Below are 13,994 nucleotides of genomic sequence, written 5' to 3' on the forward strand. Positions count from 1 at the left end.
TAACTCAAACGACCTCGTTAAATTTGTTGAAATACAATGGATACGGGAAGCCCGTGTCGAGCAGTGGACGTCCATTCTGAAATTACTATGATGAAGATAAGTTTTTAAATAATGGTGACGTATCCCACAAATACTCTTTCCTTTATAAAGATATAACAATTCGCAATTCAGAAATGTAGTGAAATTTGTCATCAAGTTTATTTATAATATTTTAAAATTATTCCTTTTTGACATTACATTATTTTTATTATATACCACAAAATAATAATATTCACATACATTTCATAATTTTTACGAAAATTATTTAAAAACTGTTAACTACATAAACACTAATGGCATTTGTCAAATACCAAATAGTTCTTAAACTTTTGTATAGATGGCGTTAATAACAATATTGAAACTGATAAAAGATGGCGCTGGTGTAATATTGGTTGTGATCTGATGTCGCGTATATATTGTACATAAATACAAAGAACTGATTTTAGATATTGTTAAAATATAATAATAAAATTTAGTTAATAATTTTATAAATTATAAAAAAAGGGTTTTCCTCACCGTGACAATGTTTTCACATTGCCGTGACCAGGATTCGAACCTGGGTTACTACGGCCACAACGTAGGGTCCTAACCACTAGACGATCACGGCTGTTGAGGCTTGTAATTGTTTTACTAATTTTATATATAGTTATTGAATACCTCAAATGCTAAAATTTTTAATATATAAAGTAGTGTTATTTTTCCGAATTAATATGCTGTTACAAGTTTTGCTAATAAATAAGCAAAAATATTTATTTTTTGAATATCACTATAAAATTTATACGTAAGTCTAACATATTTATTTTAATTTCAATCGTAATCGGTAAATGCTAGAGAAATTTGAGATTGATATTATCAAATTTCTTCTGTGTGCAGCTTTTATTTAAATTCATCCGTAGGTTTAACCGCGAAAAGAAATTCTTTTTTAAGGTATTTTTTTAATTTTAGCAATATCTTTGTTATATAATAGATCTATTAAAACTATATCGCTTTATTTTGAATAATCGGTAAGCAACTTTGAATACGATGCTCAGTCGGGCAGTAAACAGACGAACCTGATAATAATTTAATAAATACCGAAGCTTTTTCGAGTTGACTGTGATAAACATAATCCGGTAAATAATTTGATAATAATTCGCTTTGTAATTTGTAAATAATTCGGTTGTTTAGTTAGTCGCTTATTGTATATTATCCTGAACATATGTATATATTTATAAATTTTCATTACTCGAAACAACAATTTTGGAAAAAAAAAGATATCGTTTAAATGAAAGAAAAATAGAAGCCTTTTAAATTTGAATACTTTAGGTAAACATTTTTCTCTCTGACCAAAGTAACAGTATTTTTATAACGGCTTGTTACTGCGGTTTATTCAGTTGTTGAAATTCTTTATTTTTCCTACATGATTCCATTTCTGTTTTAAAAACATTGGTTTTTTGTTGTTTCAATTTTATCTACTTATTTCATTTAGCTACAGTTGCACAAGGAATATACCATTGAATGCATAACTGAAATCGTCATCAAACGTTTTTGCATTTTGTTTATTTTTCCTTTATTCGCTTTAAAACAATAACATAACATAATATATCGTTGCCCCCACACGAAAGAAAAAACAAAAAAGAAACAAAAAACCGAATTTCTTTAATAACTTTCATTAAATTCAGCTTACAAGGGTAATTTATGTACCAAACCAAAGCTAATTGTTCTGTATCCATGTACTCAATTTCTGTTTATATATTCTGGAAATTATATGAGTTATTACGGAATATAGATTTTACTTGAATAAAATTAAACATTTTTGAGAGTAATGTCTTTTACGATGTTATTTGAGACTAATTTGATATTAACCGTCATCAGTAAGGTTGCTATACGATATTATTCATGTGTACATTTCTGCCAACTCTTTCACTGCAATAGTTTTTTGCGGTTTTTTTTTCATACATTGGCTTCACTTGTGATCGATTCTTTATAATAGATTATGGTAATACCATTTTACTGTAAAAATATTCATAAAAAACTACAAAACTAGAAAGTAATTCCCATTACTGGAAACATATCGAATATTTTTTCTGCGAATAATATCGTACTCGCTCTGACGATTCTATTTATGATAATTTCGTTTTCTTTCCTTTTACATTAGAAAAAATCCAAAAAAATCACAAAGCGTAATATTACCCGTAGACGAGAGTAACGGAATAAGCCCGCAATAGCATAATATGGGTTTATTTGGTGGGAGCGGCGATATATACATATATATTTATATTCAATAAAATACTTATTGAACTAAAAAAAAATTAAAATAGTTTAGTAATTTTCATGTAAAAAGTTAATAAAATACATACATATATAAAATATTTATGTTGTATTTTATTAACTTGTATATTATATATTATTAATCATATACACACACAATAAATAGATTTACATTCATAAGTGGATAAAACTGTTAACGTAAGACACGAGAAAATTTTTAAAATATTATTTCCTTTAAAATCTACTAGTTAAAACAACCAGAGACATACGTGTACCTAGACTATAATTGGTATTTGTACTATTGAAAACGAGAAAATGATATAAATTTTAATTTACATATGTATAAAGGTATTATTTATTAATAAATATTGAAAAAATATTTTTAATATACGCATCAGTTGATAGATTATCAAATTTTCGTAACAGATTAATAATTTATTTCAAGAATATGTAATCTACAAATTATATGTATCAAAAAATTTAATAGCAAAAACGTTTTTACTTTTTTGTGCGGATGTCAAAAATTTCTGCCAGATTTTTAACCACAGATAATATCTTGATTTGACTTAAAACTAAGCCTTTTTATCATTACGCCTGTTCCCTCGAATAGTGTTCAGTGGTGCATGTAGATATAAAAAATAAAATATTAATTTATCAATTGCTACTGGCGGTTGGGTAACTAACTGCTCAATTTATAAGAAAAACTACGTTACATAGCGCAGTTTCCTCACTAATTGTATAACATTCTAGATTGCCGCATTGCTTTTACTTTTGTTACCTAGCTTTACGACACTTTACTGTTGATCCGACAAACATACTGCAATACCATCGGCTGCAGTATGCGTTATTATGTTGTGTTCTAAAATGTTTCTTTTTAAGAGAAACCAATGCATTTTATTAATATCGGGTTACATTATAGGATCTTACTACGTTACAATAAATGAACACAAATTTTAATATAATAATTAAAAAAACACCGCAAAATAAAACATCTTTAAACGCTTTCCAATGTTTTCTAAAAATGATTGGTTATAAATTTAAAAACTTTAAATATGTAAATATATAACTTATTTGTCAACAAAAATCTTTAAATCTTGGGTGTAACCATTTCCAATCACCATGTATAAAGTAATATCTCCTAAATATGCAATATTTTTATTGAAGTGCGACAAGTCAATAACTTCTGACAATCCAAAATCTGTGGGGACAGCTGATTCATTTGCCAACCATTGATATTTGGATAGCGTGTACTATACATTAATTGACAGCAAATGAGATATACTTTCACTCCTTTAAAGCTTTTACATATATAACCAACCACTTTGTGTAAATGATAAGACAAAAAAAAATAAGAAAGTTCTATTTGTGATACAGTGACTTAAAAAGATATTTGTTGTAGTTTCATACGAAAATTATTCATAAAATATACTTCATAAAAACTTCATAAAAACTATAACTATAACTTCATAAAAACTATATACTTCATAAAAACGATTGACAATTTGCTCCACTAATCTAGAACAGATTAGATTGTTCTAGGAAACCTAAAATAAGCATATCGTTTATAAAATTGCTAAAACGTGGTTTTATGATTGCCTCTTTTTAAATAAAAAATCTATTACCAATTCGACGCAAAATGCAGCAATAATATCAATGTACTCGATCACGTCGTTCATTTCGTGTTGGTTGTTCGTGAACTTATTTAAATTGTATTTCGTCAAACTCGAAAGTGATGTTTGAAAAAATGACCCGTGAACAGACCGATAGAGAAACCCAACTGTGCTTTTATAAGCTCGTAACAATAGCATTTTAATTTCAAGAAACTGATCACCAATCATTAAACTAACGTTTCTTTCAAAGCCGGCAATATAGCTCTACTCACTAGAAAATCTATTCCTATTTTATTCATTAGAAATTATATAATATCTTGCAGTTCTATATATATATCCTTTTTTGTATGTTAATATCGTTTATTAAATGTATTCATGTATAGAAAGTACATACATATTTATACAGGATGATTATATAAAAGCATTAAACGGAAATTAAAACTCTTTTACGCGAAAAAACTTGAACACTTATTTCCAACCTGTATAATGTGGTCACTTAGATATGATCTGTTAATCGTTCTTTTTAGGAATGCTACAAGCCAATATCATTGGCTACTATTCATTCTGCATGGACGGATATTAAACGTTAATCATACAATAGTAACTCCAATTTTAAGAAGCTTTTTATTATAGTTTAATTAGGTAATATAATATTTCTGAAACCATTGATTTTTGATATTTCCAATTATACTGTTTTAACGTATTTATCTGACAGTGCCACCTCATTTTAATTGTTTTATCGTAGAATATATATAAAATAAAAAATCTTGTGTAATTCGTAAAATAGTTAACACATAAAGCACAATATTAAACGGCGTCCTCGTCATTGACTATATACAGATATAACTAATTTATATATGTTTCATCCGATCTATATAATTTTACACAACACTTTAGAACTGAGTGAATTGATATATACAAAGTTAATATAAACCAGGGAACGACTACCGTTTAAAATGACAGTTCTGTTATCTTCTATGGGAAAATTTCACATTGCACACTATTTCTTTTAATTCAGCGACCTTGGTAATTGATTTGTTATGCTTACGACATTGCGTGAGGCACATGTCATGCAATCATAAGCTCCGTTCGACCGATTTATGAGAATTATTGAATGAACTACGGTCGAATATGAGGAATGCCGTTTTACTAGCATTGCAATCATGAATTGACAAAAGTAAACTAAAGGCGATTATTCGAAGAATCATATAAATTAGATTTGTTTTGTTCTTATTTTAAATTGGAATATTCAAATTAATATACAATAGCTAATGATTAAATACATTAGTATAGTACTATTTAGTATACACAATTGATATGAATTCCTTGTAAAATGTCAAAATAATGTTCGGATTAAGTTTAAAAATGAAGGATGGGCACCAGCGTCGACCGTGTATTATACTGCGATCGCTAACCAGCCCGCCGGGTTTTGCGATTATGGTATATCCCCCTAATAGATATCTTTGAGGGATATCTTCGCCTTGCATTGGTCAATCAGCTGAATAGAGAAAAACTTTTTATAAATGGCATGAAAAATATTTTACTAGATTGCCTTTTTCCTATTATCTAATGATCAAGACACCTCAAAATTGTCTATATCTTCCTTTTTATTATAACTGAAGATAATACAAAAAGAGCAATTTTATGATACGATAAAATAAAGACGTCGATCGGAATTAAAAAGCGTAAAGAAGTACACCATCCATAACGGTTACAAAGTCTAGCCATTTTTTATCGATAAAACTCGACTTTCCAATGAGATATAAAATTTTAAGGTATGGGAAACTTCATCGTGAATGATAAAGATATCGTAAAATATGAATTTAAAATATGTATATGTCATCACATACGTAATGCATATCAAACACGTATCGTATACGTCACTTTTTTAAAATTAAACATCAATATAATAAAATTGCCAATTTTTTCATTTTTACTTTCATAAGAATCTCTTTAAATTTTATTTTTAATTTTTTTGTGATCAGTTAACTCTTCTGCACCTGTAAAATAGAAAAGAATTACAGATTTTTACCCTCTTTACCCCATTTTATACTACAAAATATCTTCTGATTTATGTTTACGTACTTATTCTCGTGGTTTAAAAGAACTTTTTACAAATTACCTAAATTAATCTGATAAAAAAAAAACTTCAATAACACGTGCCTCGGAAAAATCAATACTCGTATTTACAAGACGTATCTAACAATTTTTTGATTATAGTACTTTAGATATATAATACTTTGTCCACTGATAAATGTATAAAAAAATAGATGTTTCAATTTCATTAATGATTGAGACTTGTTTCTTTTTGTTTTCAATGAGCCGGAATAATTCAATATAGACAGCTGTAAGAACAAGGCAACGAGCATTGACGGCGAATATTTGTAGTCGTTGCTGATGTCATTAGCTGGACTAAGAATGCCAGTTAATGATAGCGCCTAACTATTTCAGTCGATGACTTTGTAAAGACCACTTGTGCGAGGTCTGTTGCAATCATGGAACAGTAGCGTACCATATAATGAACCTGTAATGAATGATGAACTTCATCTGCGATCCCATTGTCTGCGTTTAAGAAGCATTTAGTAGAGTAATCAGAAAGAGTATTTTTAGAATATTAACATTTATAAATGATGTTCAAAAGAACCTATTTTAATTAACAATACCTTTTTGACGTTCATAAAAAATTTCGATGTGTTTATACACACAAAGTCATGTAATTAAACCAAATTAACTGCTTTGGAGGTCACAATAACCTAACCAATTGAAGTATTTTAAACGTTGTAAATAAATTTTCATTATATCACAATCCTAACAATTATACGCTTGTTAGTTACCCAAGTGTTACAAAATGCCGTTTACTGAAAAAATGCTTCAGCTTCCTGCAAGGTTTTCTATATTTAAATTGTCAAGATAGATAAAATAGGAAGTTGTTTTTGACATTTTTTTAACTATAATATAAATTAGTTAAATTTGTGCCAGTGCGATAAAAATTTAAGAAAATGTTTACGAGAAAGTGTTACTCTTAATACTGACATCGTTCTTCCATTAAAAACCAGCGCCATTTCGTCATGCGTTTGCTATTATGCTTATTACTCATTTTTAGCTTTTATTAGTTTATTCAATTTATCTGAAATATATTAGGCATCCTTTGTTGCATTTACAACACAAAATATAACAGCGTCTTTACGAAAGTAGCATTAGTTGGTTAGTGTCTCTGATTAGGATTATTAATTACTGTATTCATCATGACTCATAAATGTGGTGATATAAAAGGTAATTGTTTATAGGTGAAGCAAGTTGAAAATGGTGAATGTATAGCACATTTGCAATCAATTAATGAGTCATATACCCTCTCCAAACCGAATTAAAAAATTATTTATAGATAATATACTAAGAAAAAGCATTTTCGAAATTTGAATAACAACGTATATAAAAAATCATTGTTATTAATCTGTTTTTGCAGACTTTGTACTGCCAGAAGTTATCGGCCTCTCGCATTTCATTAAAAAATACATAAATAATGTAACATGTTTCAGAGTGATCATTTAATACAGGGTTGATAGAAAGTAGGTGGTAAAGCTAAATCTTTTTCCTGACATATGAACTATTCACCATTTAAAGCTTTTACATGTCTAACCAAACACCAACAACCATTCCTGTATAGGAAACACCTAAACTGCAGCTATAAAACCAAATATATCAGTGACTTTACCTAAACCATATGCCCTTTTACTTCCTTTGTTACATGTCTATAAACACATAGATATCGATAACACGCAGGGTATAATAACACTCTTTGTTCAACAGTCAACAATAGTTCGTATGTATAAAACTATCGTATCATTAATCCGTATTCATTCTGTCTTTCCAAGGTCACATTGGGAAGGTCAATAGATCAAACGTTCATCGAACATGATCGACTGGACAAGGTTAAGCTGTCCATTACAAATACTTCAGACATCCGTGGGCTACTAATCTATTAGGTGAAAAATTACCTACTGTTACATTGTTAAAAAGAGCATATAATCGGGCGGAGACTGACAATTTGATGATAGGTTCATTGCGTTGCCGTTGAGTGGAATTATTGATAGTTGATTCACGATTTTAATTATGTTAATATTCAAGATATTTAAACTTTAAGCGAGAGGTCGCACGTGTATCAAAGTGTTGTTAATTTTATTATGTAAATTTTTCAACAAGTATTTAGTCTACCAATAGATTTAGCAGTGGGCAAACCGTATAGATGGCCGCTAGGGTTTAAGAGTGGATGCATCGGACTAGCAAACGTATCGTAAGACATCCACACACAAAATGATCATATTAGAAATTTGTGGGGAGGTCTGTACAGCGGTGGAAGTACTGCGGCTGAAGTAATGAAGACTGATGACAGATATATGTCGTTGAAAGCATTTACTAGTGGCAGATTACGTAGTTTCATGAAAATCAGCTGTAATTTTGTCGCTCCGTTCATGCAATTTAATAAAATTGTATTATTTATTGGACACCACTTTGTAACCGCCTCAAAATCCTTGAAGTGAATAACGAAATAAATATTCATATTCCAAAAGAACTATTAGAAATTTTTTACAAAAATTTTACGTGGTTGAGGTATTCGTATACGAAATTGCTTTACTATTTTAATGGTTGTCATGTTTATTTAAAAAAAAAAAAACGTGCTTTTAAAGCAATACTCAGCATTTTGTTAAAATTCCTCGAACTATTTTGAAAACCGTTTTTTGTAGAATGGTATTTGATTAATCCTTTTTGCATTAGATTTAAATAAAAACTTCAAATTTTTCAGTATTTTGTATCTACATATTATTCATGTTCTATGTTCAAAATCATGTTAAATTTAGCAGTTGTAATCTTAAAAATGAACGTCGAAATATTAGGTGGAAATCGTCATGGTCATATTTTGCGTGTTTAATCAAATAATAAAGTTTAATTGCGTTGTAGTGTAAAAGTATTTATTAAACATCTTATATAGATTAATTCTTACACAAACTTGTTGGTTATAGGTGCACGCACACTCTTCAAAGGCATGAATGCATACCTCATTGCTGTCTATTGATATATGGTACAGACAATTTATAAATCGTCTTTAAAATTTGGATTACTACATATCAAAAATAATAATAATTTATTATCTTTAGACTTTAATTGCCCGAAGTTAACATGTCGCATTTCAAAAGAAAAAATGTATGTAACATATTTCAGAATGATAAAAAGTAATAAATGATATAAAGTAAATGTATAAAGATACATGATTTTTGGCAATAGCTTTAAAGGTTTTTGTAGACAAATAAGCTATATATTAACTTCTCAAAAGCTTTTACTTATATAGCTAATCACCTTGTACATAGTAAAGGATGCGCCCCTCTGTTTAATAAAGTAACCGTGAATACCTAAATTAATTTTTATCGATTACTTTGGATACACGGTCTGATAAATTCAATTATGCTAATGTTATTTTGTTGTTGATATTATTTAATAGCGTAACAAATTGTTTTTCACTGTACAAAGTTAAGTAATTATTCAGTTTTACTTTCTACTCGCAATTGTCTTTAAAGTAATTTGCTTCCGGTGGGTCGATTACACATAACTATAATAAAAATAATAAAGATAAAATTAAGATACTAAGCATTTTAATGGTGTAATGCAGCTACGTAATACTGTGTCCGAATATTGCATTTTAATATTTAAAATGATTACTTTATTATTATCATCTACAGACCTTTTAAAAATACTTACCACCCATTCGTAACTTCTCAGTATTCCATACATTTACCGTAGATATGCCGGGTCCAACGTGTTGTAGTGCACTGGGTACGTTACGGTATGAAGCAGACGGTCCTTGTAATAGGATTTAGGCGTCTCCGTACAATACTATGGTGTTCAACTTCATCGACCAGACTTCTCTCCCTGCCTAGCCAAATTTTAAACGATTCTACTAAAGTTGCTTTGAAAGCTCGTTACAAAAATTAACTGATATTTACTCTTAACATATTTAAGTACTTAAGCATGTCATACAAAGATTTCGATTTTGTTTACGTAGCTGTGATATGTTGAATCGAGAACAAAACTGTCAATGTGCAATTGCATATAGATCAGTGACCTTTGTATACGCTTCGATTTACATTAAGCATTATATTTTCATTTAATTTTAGACTGAACAAATCCGCACAAATAAAAAAGTAAGTGCTGTACGTTTCTTGTTTTTTTACTAAACGATTACAAAAAAATTTAAACTAAAAATTCAAATACTGCAACCGAACACCATGTAAAGCTCTCTCATCTCTTAAACTCATACATATTCACCACGAAATTATTGCTAATAACTTAATTGACTAGATTCTAATGTTTTTACCTTAGTTGTGTAGGTTTTAAGTATGTATCTATATTTCTCATGTTCTTAAGAATATAAGTCGGGTCTTGAAGACGACACCGCCATATTCCCAGCGATGCTATATTCTTACTCATATGTACACATTATAAGTGTACATTTGTTACATAGAAAGCCTTAAAAAAATCTGTAAACAAAGATATCTAACAGTTAAGAAATATTTATAAGTTTGAGACAAAATTAACCATCGTGGGTTAACGTTATATCTTTCACCCTCCGTGCGCCGTTATTTTTAATTCGGAGGGCAGTGACCTCCACTCAGAAGTTTCAGCCGTATGTCGTGCCATCAGTCCCGATTGATGACCAGCTGTCTGACCTATATACGATTGGACAAACGTATTGGGCTGCATTCGTGGACTCTTTTGCCATTTGATTTACCGGCGATCATCACCATTCTTTTTCCTGAAAGCATTTCTAAAATACTAATACCTACATAATGATAATAAAAATTTTAAAAAAAATCATAAATTACAATAATTTAATGTGGTACCTATAATAGATTTTATACAGAGCGTTAAAATTAATTCACGCCATTGTACTTGACAAGGTGAGTGGTTGCGCGATAGAACAGATCGAAAACATAACCTGAATTGTTCTCAGATATAATAGACGTTTGTCATGCTTTTTATCGGAGGTCCAATGTTGCGAAAAATTCATTAGAAAGACCCCGGTACAGTTCTCCGGTTCACAGATTATTGATGTTAGCGTGTCTTGTGAACAAGTTGACGACAGACGCACAAAACCTTCGTAATGACGCCTGCTTTTATACATATAATTCTTTATTGAACTCGAACAATATCCTGGTGATTTTATATTCAAAGTGCGATACCGTAAATAGCAACAAAATTTTGAGAGTAAGGTGGAAAAAAAGTTAGTTGATAAAAATGATTCCTTAAGCAAAGTCTGCTTGAAAATTATTTAAAAATACATGTTGTTTTAATTAACGTAACATAAATTAATCTTTTTTTATCATCATCATTTCAGCCGTAGGAGATCTACTGTTGAACATCGGCCTCTCCCATAAATTTCCAATTAGGCTGTCTATCTACTCATATAAGGGTTACGTGTTATTTCTATCCATGCTTAACTTGCTGACTTGGAAACGCGGTTGTTTAAATTGTAATATTCGAGAAATTCAGTCAAAAATTTTACCTTAGCTCATAACTACGGGAGGAGAGAGCTCGGACCATTCTATGTATCATTACCATCATAGACAAAAAATCTTTTCGAAATTTAAGACATACAATTTGCAATGTCATTTAATTGTTATTTTTTTTTGAATACAAGAGTAACCTAACTTTTTTGTATGTAATAATTGTTCAACGTTACGTTTTGCATCGTAATAAATGTATATTTGTCATGCTATGACAGTATCAAATATATAACAATGCAAATTACTTTGAAGTACCGCGTTTTACTTCGTCACCTTGAGACATTTATGTCTTGTTATACAACAACTCATTAGCCTAGTATTATATATGGCGCTCTTTCAACATAAATACAATCATGTTCTCAGTTCTCTGGTAGCAAATGATAACGCCTATGTCATGCAGCTGCCGTTCACCGATGGATAGCTTTTTTGTTATCAAGGAAGAAAATCATAAATATCCCATATACTACTAACACACTTCTGCGATGCAGACAACAGATGAATTATGCCGGATTCTCTTTGACGCTTGTTGTTAAAACGTTAAGAATGCTGTCACATACGACCGTATTGATAGAGTTAGTCTTAATCCTCGACGTGTTAGGATAGAGTTGGATCTCTCTGCCCGTTATAGTGCAAGCAGAATTAATTTGAAATACGCCTTGACATAAGTGCGGTGGATCTTTACGTACTCGTATATGCTGCCCAAGCTATGTTATTACAGCAAACGAGGAGTTCTTATATTCTATCGTTCTTTTGTAATATTAAATAAAGATTGTTATTTTTCTGGTTTCAGAATCTTCTAAATGTTCCTCGGAGAGAAGGCTATTGTGGTTATATGAGATTCTTATCTCCGATTCTTATACTTAAGGTAACTCTTGACTTTTTTTGTCTCAATTCCTCTCGCTGTGTTGTTTTAGGATATGCGTTGTTTATACTACCCTAAAACCCTCGATGTGCTATATCCATGATTCGACCACGTCGATCTATCGTCCGCCAAGTCATTGAAGCTAGAGCGAATTTAAGGCTTTTTGCTAATTATTACAAAAACTGTATCAGTATAGAAATATTTAACAAAATACATGAAACGTAGAAATATAATTGCCCTTTTTATTACAAAGACTGGAAGTGTACCCTTATTACCAAAAAGGATACGAAGCTTGTGATCAAATCTGTACAGCGTACTAAACCGATTCTATTACTAATTAGGTATCCGAATGAAAGACGAATGATCAAACTAAGATATGAATGCTTGAATTGCAAACTAAAGCGGTTACCTATTCAGCTGTCGACCATGTTACTCTACCTTGACAACCGATAAAATGACGGAATTTTTATTGTTTTTTAATGTTAATACCTATCACTTGTCATTTTCGTGGCATTGCTTTGTGGGCGGGAAATATTACCAGGTTCATAAATCTATAATGTTTCTAAAGCGTGATCATATTTTAAATGAATTTTCTAATCGTGTTCAAGTAAGCATGCAATTTATTAAATACAGACATAAAAATTCGTAGTCATTGAAATATGTATAGTAGGAAACGTTCTAATAAATTTAAATCACACGTATGCAAACGGTTTAGTTGCTACTATTAACTTGTATCCGTTACTGACATCATTGCTCTCATTTCAATATTAGATATGTGGTTGTTATTAGCGTTTTAATATATCTAATGTAACTCTTAATAAAGTTTTTACTGCTTATCTTATTTTTTCCTGAATCCTGTTGACTTTTTATTTCGGTTTTATTTGCGTTTTGTATTCAGTAGTGAAGTATTATGTAAAATAAGTCGGAAACCAAAATCTAGATTTGAAATCAAAATCAAGATCTAAAACCGTTTATGTTACTTCTGGTCTGTAGAAGAACATAACAATGACAAAAAAGAAGAAAAATACATACTTACAAATCCGCAACTACAGAATTACAAATCCGCAATTAATCTGTTGAAATTTTTCTAAGGCCAAAACAGTTTTAATAGTTGTCGCCGTCGTTGTTTCAGCTAATAGACGCCCGCTGCAAGGTACAGGCCTTTCTCAAAGATATCAATGGGGGATACATTGAAATCGCCTCGCTTGGCAAGCGGTTTGGCGATCGCCAAAGGAAGTATAATTAATACACACAAAGTTTGAATAATGTGATTGTAAACCGGGAATCGAAACCGACCTACGATCGCAAGTTTCAATCCTCTACCGCTGAGTTACCACTTTTCACTTTAAATTATTAAAAACCTCGCGAATTTTATTGACTGTTAATAATAGCTGAATAAATAAAACATTATTACTTATTTAGATTCTGGAGTTTTAGGTTATTAGCTTGGGTGTCCTCGGAAAGTTGCAATATAAATTTGAAGTTTCTCGTTATTTTATTTAAGTTGTATAATATTAATTATGTGTAATAAACATTATTGATTTTTTTTTTAACTAACAATAATAGAATATTATATGTTACTGCTAAAATTCACACACTACAGACAGGTTATAATACTAATCACTTTTTTTTTAATAACAGAGATCTGTAGGGAGAGAAGAACATTCGCAAGAGGAG

The 13,994-nt window shown here is 30.1% G+C and overlaps 1 non-coding gene across 1 annotated transcript; it reads right to left on the reverse strand.

The window, feature by feature from the left end:
- Positions 1–574: 574 nt before the first annotated feature.
- On the reverse strand, positions 575–646 carry TRNAH-GUG (transfer RNA histidin (anticodon GUG)). The gene has a single exon. It is a non-coding gene; the product is annotated as a tRNA-His (tRNA).
- Positions 647–13,994: the final 13,348 nt, after the last annotated feature.

This window comes from Battus philenor, unplaced genomic scaffold (assembly GCF_028537555.1).
Source record: "Battus philenor isolate CCGP_79_NKW_IND1 unplaced genomic scaffold, ilBatPhil1.0.hap1 SCAF_6, whole genome shotgun sequence".
In the NCBI taxonomy this organism is placed as follows: Eukaryota; Metazoa; Arthropoda; class Insecta; order Lepidoptera; family Papilionidae; genus Battus; species Battus philenor.